Consider the following 16,116-nt stretch of genomic DNA (forward strand, 5'->3'; position numbering starts at 1 on the left):
TAGGTGTTGGGGTAGATCGCTGTTGTAATTCAGAGGACTGAGCAGAGTTGGGAAAAGACATCATCTTTAGGGGTTAATTAATGCCAGTGCCTCTGCAAAAACACTCGAAGCAGGGAATCTGGACAGAGGGAGATGCACTCAAGAATTTCTGAAGACTCCTGCTTTCCATTCTGTAAGAGCAGTCCATCTTTTCAACTTCAGACAGCCCAGAATTCATCACAGGCCTTGGCTGGCAGGAAAGCAGGTTGGAACTGGCCATCCATCTTGAGTGCCCAAAGCCATTGGCCAAGTGCATCGGGAAAACACTGCTGTGTCGCTTCTTTACTCACACACTCAATACTTCTGACACCACATGTGTGGGCTTCCCACACATCAGGCAATGCTCCGACACCAGCTGGGTTCAGTCATTTGCTAGAATAGCTCACAGAACTCAGGGGAACACTTAACCTTCATTTACCTGCTTATCATATCGTAAAGGCTATGATAAAGGATACTGAGGATTAGCCACGTGAAGAGGCACATAAGGTGAGGTCTGGAAGGGTCCTGGGCACAGGAGCTTCTGTCCCCATGGAGTTGGGGTACAGCACGCTCCCCGCATGTGGACGTGTTCACCAACCCCAAAGTTCTCAGAACCCAGCACTATTGGGATTTTTATGGAGGCTGTATCACATAGGCATGATCGATCATTAACTGCATTTCCAGCCCCTCTCCCCTCTCCAGAATAAGGGGGATAGGGCTGAAAGTCCTAAGCTTCTGATCAGGGCTTGGTTTTTCTGGTGACCAGCCCCCATCCAGGAGCCCACCAGGAGTCACCTCATTAGAACCAAAGATACTCCAGGAAATTCCAAGGGATTTAGGAACTCATTTTCAGCGACCGGAGGCAGAGACCAGTAGAGATAGTTTTTTATTATTTCACATCAGGGCGGTCTGGGTCCGATTTTGTCCCCCACCCCCCACGTCTCACCTTCACTCCCCCACCACGTGATTTATTCAGTTGAGCCCAAATCCTAGGTTACTGTGGTTTCCTTAGGTGAAGGCACAGGTCTGATGCCCAGGGGCAGTGCCAGGGAGTCTAAAATGGCATAAGGACAGAAAAGAGACACGGAGGGGTGCCTGGGTGGCTCAGTCATTGGGCATCTGCCTTCGGCTCAGGTCATGATCCCGGGGTCCTGGGATCGAGCCGCACATCGGGCTCCATGCTCCGCGGGAAGCCTGCTTCTCCCTCTCCCACTCCCCCTGCTCGTGTTCCCTCTCTCGCTGTGTCTCTCTCTGTCAAATAAATAAAATCTTTAAAAAAAAAAAAAGAAGAAGAAAGAGACACGGAGAAGAAAGACCAAAGGGAAACAACAGATCTCAGGAAGTCTTGAGATGCCTCCCCACATGCCCCTCTGAGACCACTATCACCATTACCCTTCGCCCGCTGAGCTCACGCCGAGTACCAGGTCGGCAGCAGGGATTTGACATCGGGAAGCAGCGTGGCCCGATGGTTAGACATGTCAGCTTTAGCATTGGGCACGTTGACATTCAGGTCCCAGCTATACCCCTTCTTAGCTGTGTGACCTTGGATGGCTTACCTACCCTCTCGTGCCTCCGTTTCCCCATCTGTAAAATGGGGATAATACTTGTGCTGGATGTCTTCCTCTGGCACTTCCAGAGACACGGTCCACAGTGTCCTTTCCCACCCAGGCTGACCTGGGTGAACTGTACAAATGGGCTTCTGCGGCCCCCGGCTTCCAGCTGGGTTCAGCCAATGGGAAGAGAGGAGAGAGGTATTCCTTCCTCTAGTATATGAGTCTATGGCAGCTGTAACAAACTACCACATAAATGCGTTGTCTTATGGTTCTGGAGGTCAGAATTCCAAAATGGGTTTCACTGGGTCAACGCCACGGTGTTGGCAGGGCTGTGTTCTTCCTCCATCTTCAATCAGTAACGGCAGGTTGAGTCCTTCTCTCTGTTCTCTCTCTGACTTCTGCCTCTATCATCACCTCTTTAACCCTGAAACTTCTGCCTCCATCTCATGAGGACCCTTGTGATGACATTGAACCCACCCAGGGAATCCAGGATAATCTCCTCATCCCAAGATCCACAGTGCTCTTTGCCATGGAAGGGAACATTCACAGCATTGGGGGATCAGGATGGGGACATCTTTCAGGTCAGGGCTGTTCTGAGTGCTTTATACGCATAAGCTCATTGAATCTGCACAACTCCATGAAGTAGGTACTGTTATTACTACCATCCCCTTTCACAGATGTGGGAAATGGTTCTAAACTCACAGGTCCCATCGTGGGCAGCCCCCCACAGACAGCTTCCTGTCAAGGGAGAGTAATGACGAGTAATCCAAGCTAGGGGGATAACAGCTCGCGGCCTGAGGAAGCTTCTCCATCCCTGGTTGCCTTCCCTAATCCCTGCCCACACCTCTGTAAAGAGCAGATGTATTAAACTCTTTTTTCATTAATAAACGGCCAAAAGATTTAAACACCCTTTGCCAAAGAAGATCTACCGATAGCAAATAGATTCCTGAAAAAATGCTCAGCATTGTTAATCTTTAGGAATGAAAACCGCAGTGAGATGCCACACACGTGGGTGATGGTGGCGAACATGGAAAGGCCAGACCACACCACATACCCTGTGTGGGCAGAGCTGCAGGAGACCCAGAACTCACATGCTTCCGGTGGGAATGTAACTGGTATCATCCACTTTGGAAGCCAGTTTGGCGGTTTTTTAAAAGGTGAAGCATATGCCAGCCATGGGATCCAGTCCTCCCACCCGCAGGCGTCCACCCAGGAAGAGTGATAACTCATGTCCATGTGAAGACTCTTGTGTGAATGTTCATACAGCTTTATTTGTAATATCCATAAACTGGAAATCACCCAAATTTCCATGAATAGGTGAACAGAGCTATAAATTTTGGTATCTGCATGCAACAGAATACAACTCAGCAATGTAAAGGGATGAACTATAGTTGACCCTTGAACAACACAGGCTTGAGCTGCACGGGTCCACTTATACATGATGTTTTTCCAATAAATAACAGCACAGAATTGTCAATGTATTTTCTCTTCCTTAGGATTTTTTTAAATTTTTAAGATTTTATTTATTTATTTGACAGAGAGAGAGGGAACACATAAGCAGGAGAGTGGCAGGCGGAGGGAGAAGGAGAAGAAGACTCCCCCCTGAGCCGAGAGCCCTAGGTGGGCCTCGATCCCAGGACCCTGGGATCATGACCTGAGCTGAAGGCAGCCGCTTAACCGACTGAGCCACCCAGGTGCCCCCCCTCCTTATGATTTTCTTAACATTTTCTTTTCTCTAGCTTAGTTTGTTGTAAGAATGCAGTGTAGAATACATATACAAAATGTGTGTTAATTGACTTTATGTTACTGGCAAGCCTTCTGTTCAACAGTAGGCTGTTTGTAAAGTTTTCGGGGAGTCAAAAGTTCTATGCAGATTTTTGACGGCGTAAAGGTCAGCGCTCCTAATGCCCACGTCATTCAAGCGTCAACTGAATTGATACAGACAACATAAATGAATCTTAAAATAGTTAACAATTATCCTAAGTGAAAGAAACCATAACGATTCCATTTACAAAAAGTCTAGAAAATGGAAGGTGACAGAAAGCAGATCAGGGCTTGCAATTCCTGGTGGTGAGAGATATGTTCACTGTCTTGACTGCAGTGATGTTTTCACAGGGGTATGGGTATAACAACTTCTCAAATTGCGTAGTTTAAGAGCAAGGGCTGCGGGTGCATCTACACTGACTTCAGTCCGAGCTCCTCCCCAGCCTGGGCTGCTGTGGCCAGGGGGTGGCCCCAAATGCTTGTCCTTGGGGCCTCTACTCAAAAGTCCCTTCTAGATCCCTGAACCTGCTCCTTCATAGCACTGTGACACTTTGGGATTACCTGTTTGTGTGATTATTAGGTTCACTTCTGTCTTCCCACATACAGAACGTCCGTTTTGTCCCCCAGTTTGTCTGTAAGACCTAGCGTGGCGGTGTCGCGCAGAGTAGGGCTCTGTAAACAGATGGGTGAGCGACATGGAGGAGAAACTGGAGTTTCACGTGGTCCCCGCCCTGTGCCTTTTGGTTGATTATCTCCGGACAGAAATAAGATGGGAAGATTTTTGAACAAATGAACAAAGTAGACAAAAACCCCGTACTCATGGACTTTGTAGTCTACGGAAGACATAGTCTCACTCAGTCTTCATCCTGGGACGATAGATGTTGATATCTCTTGTCACGGAGCAGAAACGGGGTTAAATCACATGCCGAAGATTGCAGACCTCATACTTAACACATAGCAGTAGGACCAGCTTATGTGGAGTCAGTGCTGTGAATGGGCCAGGCATGCATTTCCTTCCCACATCTGTCTTACCAGGCAAGTGCTGTTGTTTTTTGTGTTTTTTATCGAAGTCCTATTCACAGACTATGAAATTAACCAGTAATCATTGTCAAGTCTACAGTTCAGTGGCATTCCGTATATTCACAGTTGTGGGCACCTGTCACCTCTGTCTAGTTCCAGGACCTCGTCATCCCAAATGGAGCCTTCCCTACTTCACTCAGTCACTCCCCCCTCACACGCCCCCCAGCCTCTGGCAACTGCTACTAATCTGCTTCCCATCTCTGTGGATTTACCTATTCTGGATGTTTCATATAAGTGGAATCATCTGTTGTGTGACCCCGTGCCTGGCTTCTGTTCCTATACGTAATGTCTTCAGGCTTCATCCACGTTGTACAGGTATCAGGACCTCATTCCTTCTATGGCTGAATCATATTCTGTTGTATGGGTAGACCACCATTTGTTTATCCACTCCCCCGTTGATGTACATTTGGGTTTGATGGACACTTTTTGGCTATTGTGAATAGTGCTCTTTCAACCATTTGTGTACAAGTATCTTTCGTTTTATTTTAATTTGTTTTTTTGTTTTGTTTTTACAAGTATCTGTTTGAACACATTTTTTCTGGGTACATACCTAGGGGTGGAATTGCTGGGTCATGGGATAATTCTTTGACTTTTTGAGGAACCGCCATACTCTTTTCCACAGCAGCTATACCATTTTACATTCCCAACAGGTATTGTTTTTATCCATGTTTTCCAGAGGAGAAAACGAGCTAAGTGAGAGGTTAAGGAGGTAGCCCAAGGCCACACAGCTTGTAAGTGGCTGAGCAGGGATTCGAACTTGGGGAGTCTCCCCCAAACCCCTGCTCTGAGTTACTAGGGCCATATTCCCTCCTATGTAAGCTCCCTGGGGTGATGGTGGTTTGGGAAATTGCTCAGAGTTGATTAAGGAGAAGCATCCCCATACACCATCTATGCAGTATTCCAAGTTCAGACCATGGCTCCTTCACTTCCTTATACTTCAGACAGGCACTTCTGGGGGCCAGGGGGTGGGAATGGGACCCAACACCCTTTCCCTGTGCCACCGAAGTGTGGGCGACAATTATTAATGCCTCCCTGGCAACTGTCCAGCTCCCTTTTTCTGATTATTATTATTTTATTCGGTGAGATTAATGTGCCAGGTCAGAGCATAATCCAGCCTGTAAAAAGTGATGTGAATAGTCTCCTCAAGATAAATTGCAGGCTTGGAAAAGGTTCACAGCCTTTCCTTGCCTGTCTGAGTGCTCTTCCGAATCCTCATCAATCCTTGTCTGGGCAGAAGAAAAGGACGGTCTTCATTTGCAGCTGGGGGTGGGGAGGAGGGGAAAGAGCACATCTGTCAGGGACCCCTAATGGCTCACAGCACAGATGCTCTGTCCTGCGCCTCCATGCCATGCACTGAGAGGGTGGGTTGGTTTTTAATATGATAATCGTGGTACTGGAAGGGCTTTTGGCATTTGGATTTGCTTGATGGCTCTGTGGTCCCTGACGTGTGAGGCTGGGTGAGCCACCCGTCCCCAGGTGCCTCCAGACACCGGGGGGCCTGTTGGGAAGCTTCTCACACCTGGGCCTCCCAGGAGAGCCACGTTCATTGGCCCTCCGAGATGGGGATGGGGTTAAGGATGGCAACCACTGGCCGGCAACCTCAACCCTAAACCATGACCCTGGCTGGATATCTAGAGCAGCCACTTGTCGTCATAAATCCAGATAACTTATATGACCCATATATCTTAGCTTTGCCTCTTCTGGCTCCTACCCAGCTACCTGACCTCGTCATCTGTGACTATCTCCCTCGCTCCCTCTGGACTAGCCACCAGTGGCCTCAAGGTCTCCCCGATGCACCCAGCGCCTTCCTTCTCAGGCCCTTTGCACTTACTGTCCCCTCTGCCTGGGGCAGCTTTCGCCCCTGTGTCCTCATGGCTGTCTCCTTCCCATGATTCAAGTCTTGCTCCTGTGTCGCTTACTCTGAGACCGTGTCACTTCCCTGGCCACCCTGTTGAAAGTGCTTGTCCTCAGCCTGCATTATCACACCCCCATTTTATTTCCTTCTTTGGGAACATGGAGTTCTTGGCCACTTCTTTCCCTCCCCAATCCCCCTGACATTATTCAGGGCCTGTTGGCTGACATAGGCAATCCTAGACCCTGAGAATATAAAAGTAATATTATGAAACCTGACTTTATATTAACCTAATCTAGACCTAGTTAAAAGGGCGAAAATCTTGTTCCAGAAACAGGCATATCATATAAGTCCTATTAAGTTAGAAATAACTAAAAATCTGGCTTGTACGTACTGCTCCTTCTCTTTATTAAAATGAATTACTCTTCATCCAAAATTCTGGAGCTGCGCTGGTCAGTATGACAGCCACAAGCCACATGTGGCTATTTTTTTTTTTTATAAAGATTTTGTTTTTAAGGAATCTCTACACCCAATGCGGGGCTCAAACTTACAAACCCCAAGATCAAGAGCTGCAAGCCCCACAGACTGAGCCAGCAGGGCACCACCACATGTGGCTATTTAAATTTAAATCAGGTAAATTTAAAATTCAATTCCCCAATTGCCCTGGCCAGTGCTCCGTAGGCCAGCCGTGGCTAGTGGCTGCCATTTAGGGCAGTGCAGACATGGAACATTTCCATCATCGTAGAACGCTCATTGGACAGCACGTTCTGGAAGATTCTGAGGACAGGGTTTATTCCACCTCCCAATGGTACAGGTAGCAGCCAGCTGCCATTCTGCCCATTTCTCAGATGGGGAAGACATAAAAGCTGGCATTTGCCTTAGAGCTGCCCAGCTCTAGTAAGTGGAGGCAGCTCCACGGAACAGAAAACACTGGCCTCGAGCAAAACCACATTCAAACCCTGGCTCCTTGACATATTCCCTAGGCGACCTTGAGCAAGTGACCTCACTCTTAGGAGCCCTCAGCTTTCTCATCCCTAAAGTGGTCATCTTGAAGTTCTCAGCCTCTTGAGGTTCTCAGAAGGTAAGGAGGCCAGGTACCTAGCTTGCCGGGTAGTTTCTAGGATCAGCCGCATCTGAAAACAAGGAGAGGCTTCACTCAGCTGTTTTCTCCAAAGAACCCAGCATTTGACCAACTTTCTGTCTTTTCTGTAAGACTAGGAAAGACGAAGGCCTTTCCCAATTCCAAAATCATCTTAACCTGAACTTCCTATTGGGTGAGACTCCACGAGATGTCAGCCTCATTGGCTCGCCTCCAAGTAGGGGGGAGGAGAGGGAGGGCGGACAAAAGCTAAGAAAGGCGGTTTTCTCTGATGTGAGAGCCGCGAGGATTCATGAGGCTTTTCGTGCTATTAAAATCCCTCCATTTTCTGGGCCCTGAACCCAGCCCTTTTGCTCTCAGAGTGGTTTCCCATCGAGTGAGTCTCCCTCCCCTTCTGGAGGTCAAGCACTCCCCTCTCTGCCCTGCCCTCCTGAGCAGACATCTGTCTATGCCAGGGCAGGCCTGGGTGGCCTGGGCCTAGGCTCTGGTTCTTATGCAACCTCATTCTTACATAAAAGTGCAGAATTTCTCCCAGGGCCAGATGCATTTACCCCAGATTACTGTACAGGGGGTGCTAGAAGGGGTTAAACCAGTGGTTCGCAGCTGTGAGGGGGACCTCTGGCAATTTCCTGGAGATATTGTTGGTTGTCACAACAGGGTTGAGGGGATTGCTCTTGGGTTTTAGTGGGTAGACAGAGGCCAGGATGCTGCCAAGCATCCTGCAGTGTACAGGACAGCCCCCCACCACCAAGAACAATCCAGTCCAAAGTGTCCGCAGTGCCGGGGTTGAGAAACCCTACGTTAAATGTTTGTTTTAAGGCCCGGAGTCAGCTTCCCTACTGTGATAGGCTGAATTGTGTCCCCCCACCCCCCAACTTCATATGCTGAAGTCCTAACCCCTGGTACCTCAGAACGTGACTGTGCTTGCAGAAAGATCCTTGAAGCAGGCAGTTATGTTGAAGTGAAGTCATGAGGTGGAGCCCTGATCCAACTGGTGTCCTTATTTTTTTTTATTTTTTTATTGTTATGTTAATCACCATATATTACATCATTAGTTTCTGATGTAGTGTTCCATGATTCATTGTTTGTGCATAACACCCAGTGCTCCATGCAGAACGTGCCCTCTTTAATACCCATCACCAGGCTAACCCATCCCCCTACCCTCCTCCCCTACAGAACCCTCAGTTTGTTTTTCAGAGTCCATCGTCTCTCATGATTCGTCTCCCCCTCTGACTTACTCCCCTTCATTCTTCCCTTCCTGCTATCTTCTTCTTTTTCTTTTTTCTTAACATATGTTGCATTATTTGTTTCAGAAGTACTGATCTGTGATTCAACAGTCTTGCACAATTCACAGTGCTCACCATAGCACATACCCTCCCCAATGTCTATCACCCAGCCACCCCATCCCTCCCACCCCCCACCACTCCAGCAACCCTCAGTTTGTTCCCTGAGGTTAAGAATTCCTCATATCAGTGAGGTCATATGATACATGTCTTTCTCTGATTGACTTATTTCACTCAGCATAACACCCTCCAGTTCCATCCACGTCGTTGCAAATGGCAAGATCTCATTCCTTTTGATGGCTGCATAATATTCCATTGTGTATATATACCACTTCTTCTTTATCCATTCATCTGTCGATGGACATCTTGACTCTTTCCACAGTTTGGCTATTGTGGACATTGCTGCTATAAACATTGGGGTGCACGTACCCCTTCGGATCCCTACATTTGTATCTTTGTGGTAAATACCCAGTAGTGCAATTGCTGGATCGTAGGGTAGCTCTATTTTCAACTGTTTGAGGAACCTCCATACTGTTTTCCAGAGTGGCTGCACCAGCTTGCATTCCCACCAACAGTGTAGGAGGGTTCCCCTTTTTCCAATCCCCACCAACATCTGTCATTTCCTGACTTGTTAATTCTAGCCATTCTGACGGGTGTGAGGTGGTATCTCATGGAGGTTTTGATTTGGATTTCCCTGATGCCGAGCGATGTGGAGCACTTTTTCATGTGTCTGTTGGCCATTTTGATGTCTTCTTTGGAAAAATGTCTGTTCATGTCTTCTGCCCATTTCTTGATTGGATTATTTGTTCTTTGGGTGTTGAGTTTGATAAGTTCTTTATAGATTTTGGATACTAGCCCTTTATCTGATATGTCATTTGCAAATATTTTCTCCCATTCTGTCGGTTGTCTTTTGGTTTTGTGGACTGTTTCTTTTGCTGTGCAAAAGCTTTTTATCTTGATGAAATCCCAATAGTTCATTTTTGCCCTTGCTTCCCTTGCCTTTGGCGATGTTTCTAGGAAGAAGTTGCTGCGGCTGAGGTCGAAGAGGTTGCTGCCTGTGTTCTCCTTTAGGATTTTGATGGACTCCTGTCTCACGTTTAGGTCTTTCAACCATTTGGAGTCTATTTTTGTGTGTGGTATAAGGAAATGGTCCAGTTTCATTCTTCTGCATGTGGCTGTCCAATTTTCCCAACACCATTTGTTGAAGAGACTGTCTTTTTGCCATTGGACATTCTTTCCTGCTTTGTCAAAGATGAGTTGACCATAGAGTTGAGGGTCCATTTCTGGGCTCTCGATTCTGTTCCATTGATCTATGGGTCTGTTTTTGTGCCAGTACCATACTGTCTTGATGATGACAGCTTTGTAATAGAGCTGGAAGTCCGGAATTGTGATGCCGCCAGCTTTGCTTTTCTTTTTCAACATTCCTCTGGCTATTCGGGGTCTCTTCTGGTTCCATACAAATTTTAGGATTATTTGTTCCATTTCTTTGAAAAAGGTGGATGGTATTTTGATGGGGATTGCATTGAATGTGTAGATTGCTCTAGGTAGCTTTGACATCTTCACAATGTTGGTTCTCCCAATCCATGAGCATGGAACGTTTTTCCATTTCTTTGTGTCTTCTTCAATTTCTTTCATGAGTATTTTATAGTTTTCGGAGTACAGATCCTTTGCCTCTTTGGTTAGATTTATTCCTAGGTATCTTATGGTTTTGGGTGCAATTGTAAATGGGATCGACTCCTTAATTTCTCTCTCTTCTGTCTTGTTGTTGGTGTATAGGAATGCCACTGATTTCTGTGCATTGATTTTATATCCTGCTACTTGACTGAATTCCTGTATGAGTTCTAGCAGTTTTGGGGTGGAGTCTTTTGGGTTTTCCACATACAGTATCATATCATCTGCAAAGAGTGAGAGTTTGACTTCCTCTTTGCTGATTTGGATGCCTTTGATTTCTTTTTGTTGTCTGATTGCTGTGGCTAGGACTTCTAATACTACGTTGAATAGCAGTGGTGAGAGTGGACATCCCTGCCATGTTCCTGACCTTAGGGGAAAAGCTCTCAGCTTTTCCCCATTGAGAATGATATTGGCTGTAGGTTTTTCATAAATGGCTTTTATGAATTTGAGGTATGTACCCTCTATCCCTATACTCTGAAGAGTTTTGATCAAGAAAGGATGCTGTACTTTGTCAAATGCTTTTTCTGCATCTATTGAGAGGATCCTATGATTCTTGTTCTTTCTTTAGTTAATGTATTGTATCACGTTGATTGATTTGCAGATGTTGAACCAGCCTTGCAGCCCAGGGATAAATCCCACTTGGTCGTGGTGAATAATCCTTTTAATGTACTGTTGGATCCTATTGGCTAGTATTTTGGTGAGAACTTTTGCATCCATGTTCATCAAGGATATTGGTCTGTAGTTCTCCTTTTGATGGGGTCTTTGTCCGGTTTTGGGATCAAGGTAATGCTGGCCTCATAAAATGAGTTTGGAAGTTTTCCTTCCATTTCTATTTTTTGGAACAGTTTCAGGAGAATAGGTATTAATTCTTCTTTAAATGTCTGATAGAATTCCCCTGGGAAGCCATCTGGCCCTGGGCTTTTGTTTCTTGGGAGAATTTTGATGACTGCTTCAATTTCCTTAGTGGCTATAGGTCTGTTCAGGTTTTCTCTTTCTTCCTGGTTCAATTTTGGTAGTTGATGCATCTCTAGCAATGCACCCATTTCTTCCAGGTTATCTAATTTGCGGGCATAGAGTTGCTCATAATCCGACTGGTGTCCTTATAAAAGAGGAAATTTGTACACACACACACACACACACACACAACTGTGTGAGGACCCGGGGAGAAGACAGGCATCTGCGAGCCAAGGAGAGAGGCCTCAGAAGAAACCCCTACTGACAGCTCGGGCTCAGACTTCTGGCCTCCAGAACTGGGAGAAAATACACGTGCGTTGTTGGAGCCACCCAGGCCGTGCCACTTGGCGGTGGCAGCCCTAGGAAACGGATACACCCGGGCACCAGGTTCTCTGCACTTCCGTCCTCTCTTGAGAGTGCTTCTGCATTCATGCTGTGTCCCACCTTTCCCCCTCCCTCTTGCTGAGGATACTTGATTTTTTTTTTTTAATAACACATAAACTTGATTTTTTTTAAAGAGGTTACAGAGTCACAGGATTCAGAAGTTAAAAATGCCAAAAACAGCATATGGTGAAAAATCTCCTTCCCTCCCTTGCCCCCAGGCACCTGTTTGGCCTCCGAGGAGGTAATCACCGTCCCTGGATCTTTTCATAGCTCTCGGATCCATATTCAGGCACATGCGTATCTTCATCCTACTCATCTTTATATAATCGAACAGTAATGTTCTACATGCAGCTTCCAACTCACTCCATTAGAGATTGTTCCAGGCAAATACATAGAGAGAACACAGCCTGATGGTTAAAAGCCAGACTGCCTGCATTCAATTCCTGTTTGGGAAACCCTCTGTCACTTACCAGCTGTGTGACCCTGTACCTTCGCCTCTGCCCGCTCTCCTTTCCTCATCTATAAGATGAAATCATAATAGGACCTACTGCTATTAGTTTTCAATTCATGCCTAGCAAATTACTACCAATGTAGCAGCTTAAAAGAAAAAATACCCATTTATTAGTTCACAGTTTTGTAGCTGTCCAGAAGCTGGACGGACTTGACCGTGTTCTCTGTATAGGGTCTCACAAGGTCAGAATCAAAGTGTTGGTCAGACTGGGCTCCTATCTGGAGGTTCTGGAAGAGAATCTACGTCCAGGCTTATTCAGGTTGTTGGCAGAATTCATTTCTGTCTGGTCATAGGACTGAAGACCCCGTTTTGCTGGGTGTCAGCCAGGGGTCACTCTGAGCTCCCAGAAACCACTGTCTGTCCTTTCCTGTGGCCTCCTCCCTCTTCAAGCTAGAAATGGCATGTGGAATCCTTCTCCTGCTTATATCTTCCGGACTTCTCCCCGCTTTAAAGGGCTCATGTGATTGGATTAGACCCACCCAGATAGTCTCCCTTTTGATAAACTCACAGTTAACTGATTGGTAACCTTAATTACATCTGCAAAATCCCTTTCCTCTGGTAATATAACAGACTCCAGGTGAGATAACTCATCCTAGTACAGTTCTGAGGGTCAAGGTGGGAAATTTGGGGGGATGCACAACACGCTACCTCAAAGGATGTTGTAAGGATTTGGTTGCATATCTCGTGGCATGCAATATATAAAAGTTAGCTTTTTTGGGGGGTGAGGAGGGTCCCTTGGATTTTTGTATTGTGGAAACGGTTTAGATTTATTGAGGATTTTCATAGAGATTCCTCTAATTCACAACCTTGGACAGTTGTGAATTGCTTAGTCCTCTTTCACCCATTGATTCTGTGGTTCCCCAGGACTCAACCTAAATGTTACTCCCTCCCCACTACCCCCGGGCCATCCCCTTAAGACGATGATAGTTTCCCTCATTCATTTTCCCGCAGCTTCTCGTCCCAGCACATATGGTACTACTTGGTAATTATCCAGGCCGTTGTCTTCTCCTCCAAACCATAAATTCTGAGGGGCCGATACCCGTCTGTCCCATTCACTGTTAGAGCCCACCTCTTCAAACAAATCCTTACAGACGGTAACCCTAGGAAGGGGATGGTCAGGTTTGCCTAAACCCATTTTACAGATAAAACAGGTTTAGGGGGCCGCCTGGGTGGCTTAGTCGATTAAGCAGCCGACTCTTGATTTCAGCTCAGATCATGATCTCAGGGTGGTTAGATGGAGCCCTGGACTCTGCTCTCAGGGGGAGTCTGCTTGGGATTCTCTCCCTCTCCCTCTGTCACTCCCCCTGCTCATGTGCTCCATCTCTCTCTAAAATAATTGAATCTTTAAAAATAAAAATTTAAAAAAACAAAACAAAACTGAGGTTTAGGGAAGCTAAGCAAGTTGTCAAGGGTCAGTGTACTTGGAGGTAGCAAAGCTAAGGCCCAAACCCAGCATTTGAGACGTAACAAGAAGAACATTTCCCAGCATTTCTTCTTGTTTATGTATACGCTGTGCGAAGTGCTTTATTTGTGTCATTTCATTTGGACCTATAAACAATACTATGAGAAGGGCACTGTTCTTATTCCCATCTTACAGGTGAGGAAACAAAGGGTCAGGTCACCCAAGAAAGTCACCTGGCTGGTAAGCAGGGTCAGGGTGTGGGCCCAGCAGGTGCTCTGTCTGCCTGCAGCTGTTAATTGAAGATACTGATCCATCTTTCATCATCTGGCTTCACTGGAACAGAACAGAAAGCCAGCAACCAAGATGCTAATTGTTAGCAATATTAGAATTACCTAATGTTTACTATGATTTTATGCTTAAAAGAAACTTCCATCTCTGGCATTGCCAAGAAGATTCTAGAGCAGGACAGATAAGCAAGAAAATGTCTTTTCCTAGAGACACTGTGGAATCTGAAAATAAACTTAGGTTCAGATTCTTCCTCCAGCCCCTTCTGCCTCTGGAACCTTGGTTCACTTCACTGAGCCTCAGTGTCCCCCATCTTTAAAATGGGAATATCAGGTTGCCTCATAACCCTGTTGTGAGAATTAATGAAAATAACACAGGTCAAGTGCTGGCTGGTTAGTTAATTCTTGTTACTTTATTTTATTTTTTTATTTTAGAGAGAGTGAAAGTGAGTGCACGTGAGTAGGGGGAGGGGCAGAGGGAAAGGACCTCAAGCAGACTCTGCACTGAGCATGGAGCCCACTACAGGGCTTGATCTCACCACCCATGAGATCAGGAGCTGAGCCGAAACCAAGAGTCAGACACTTAACCAACTGAGCCACCCAGGTGCCCCAGTTATTGCTATTTTAAAGGAGGTAGAGAGCATTAGCAGTTATCGGGTTACAGCTTAAAGTGAGCAAGAAAGTCAGAATCTAACCAAACGCAGATGGAACAAAATACCATTTACTAAACTGTGATTCGGGGGCCTTAGGGAGATGTTAATGGGCATTTTATAAAAAGGTGTTCCATGGTCAGATAACTTTGAGAAATGCTCTGAGTTTTATCCACCCTCTCACCCTCCGGCCCTGCTTACACATTAACATAGTAAAGGCTCTGAGAAGTCCTACAGTCCAGAGATTCATTTCACTTTAACATTTCCCCAATTTGTGGGCGCCTGGGTGGCTCAGATGGTTAAGCGTCTGCCTTCGGCTCAGGTCATGATCCCAGGGTCCTGGGATCAAGTCCCGCATCGGGCTCCCTGCTCCTTGGGAGCCTGCTTCTCCCTCTGCTTCTCTCTCTCTCTCTATCCCTCTGTCTCTCATGAATGAATAAATAAAATCTTTAAAAAAAAAAAAAAAAAAACATTTCCCCAATTTGTTAACCATGGAACCTTTTTACTGAGGAGCACAACATGCTGCAAAATCTAGTTCGGGGATTGGCAAACCTGTGGACCAACCTGTGGACCCAATGCTTATTTTGGTAAAGTTTTACTAGAACATAGTCATGCTTATGCATTGAAGTGTTGTCTGTGGCCCCTTTTATGCTACAAAGGCAGAGTTGAATAGTGGAAGCAGAGTCTGCATGACCTGCAAAACCTAAACTATTTAAAGTCTGGCCATTTGGGGCGCCTGGGTGGGTCAGATGGTTAAGCGTCTGCCTTTGGCTCAGGTCATGATCCCAGGGTCCTGGGATCGAGTCCCACATCGGGCTCCCTGCTCTTTGGGAGCCTGCTTCTCCCTCTGCCTCTCTCTCTCTCTCTCTCTCTCTCGCTCTCTCTCTCATGAATAAATAAATAAAATCTTTTAAAAAAAATAAAATAAAGTCTGGCCCTTTAAGAAAAAGTTAGCTAACACTGATCAGGAGTTTGACTCTATTTACATTCCTAATTCCGTGTAGTTTGGCCTTTGTAAGAAAGCTATGGGGGAACTCAGTAGTCTACAGCAGACACTTCGGAGAATAGAAGACCCCAAGGGGTGAAATATGGCGAGAGGTTCTGCTGGAAACCAACAGAAGTGAATTTGGCTAAATGTCATTAGATGGACTTGACTATTTGAAATTGCCAGGCTAATTTTTAGTTGTATCCTAAGGCTTCTTAGGATCACACTCATTCCTAGGATTTGTTCTTTCTTTGCTCTGCTTGAAGTTTGTAGCTCAGGTGCCTATTCATCCCTGAAGTGCTGAAGGCTGAGATAGCAGACAGTCAAAGCTCCCATGTACTGGCCTGTGTCAGGCATCACTAATCGAACATGGCCCTGCTTCACCCAGGTTCATCTCAATGCAGCACCCCAGACAGTCCCGACCAATCAATGTCGGAACATGAGATGAAGCCTAGGCTTTCACTTCAGTTCTTCCTTGTAAAGAAAATGGAACATTCTGGCAGCTGCAGAGCTCTGTGGCCTCTCAGCTGATTGGATGGGGCCCACCCCGATTACTTACTTAAAGTCAGCTGATTGTAGATGCTAATCACATTTACACAGTACCTCTGGCAGCAACCCTAGATTAG

At 46.1% G+C, this 16,116-nt stretch overlaps 1 protein-coding gene across 4 annotated transcripts in view; it reads left to right on the forward strand.

The window, feature by feature from the left end:
* RNFT2 (ring finger protein, transmembrane 2) overlaps positions 1 to 16,116 on the forward strand; it is a 69,108-nt gene that overhangs the window by 15,334 nt on the left and 37,658 nt on the right. The gene's annotated exons all lie outside the window — the stretch shown is intronic.

The sequence above is a fragment of the Zalophus californianus genome, chromosome 14, assembly GCF_009762305.2.
Source record: "Zalophus californianus isolate mZalCal1 chromosome 14, mZalCal1.pri.v2, whole genome shotgun sequence".
NCBI classification, from domain to species: Eukaryota; Metazoa; Chordata; class Mammalia; order Carnivora; family Otariidae; genus Zalophus; species Zalophus californianus.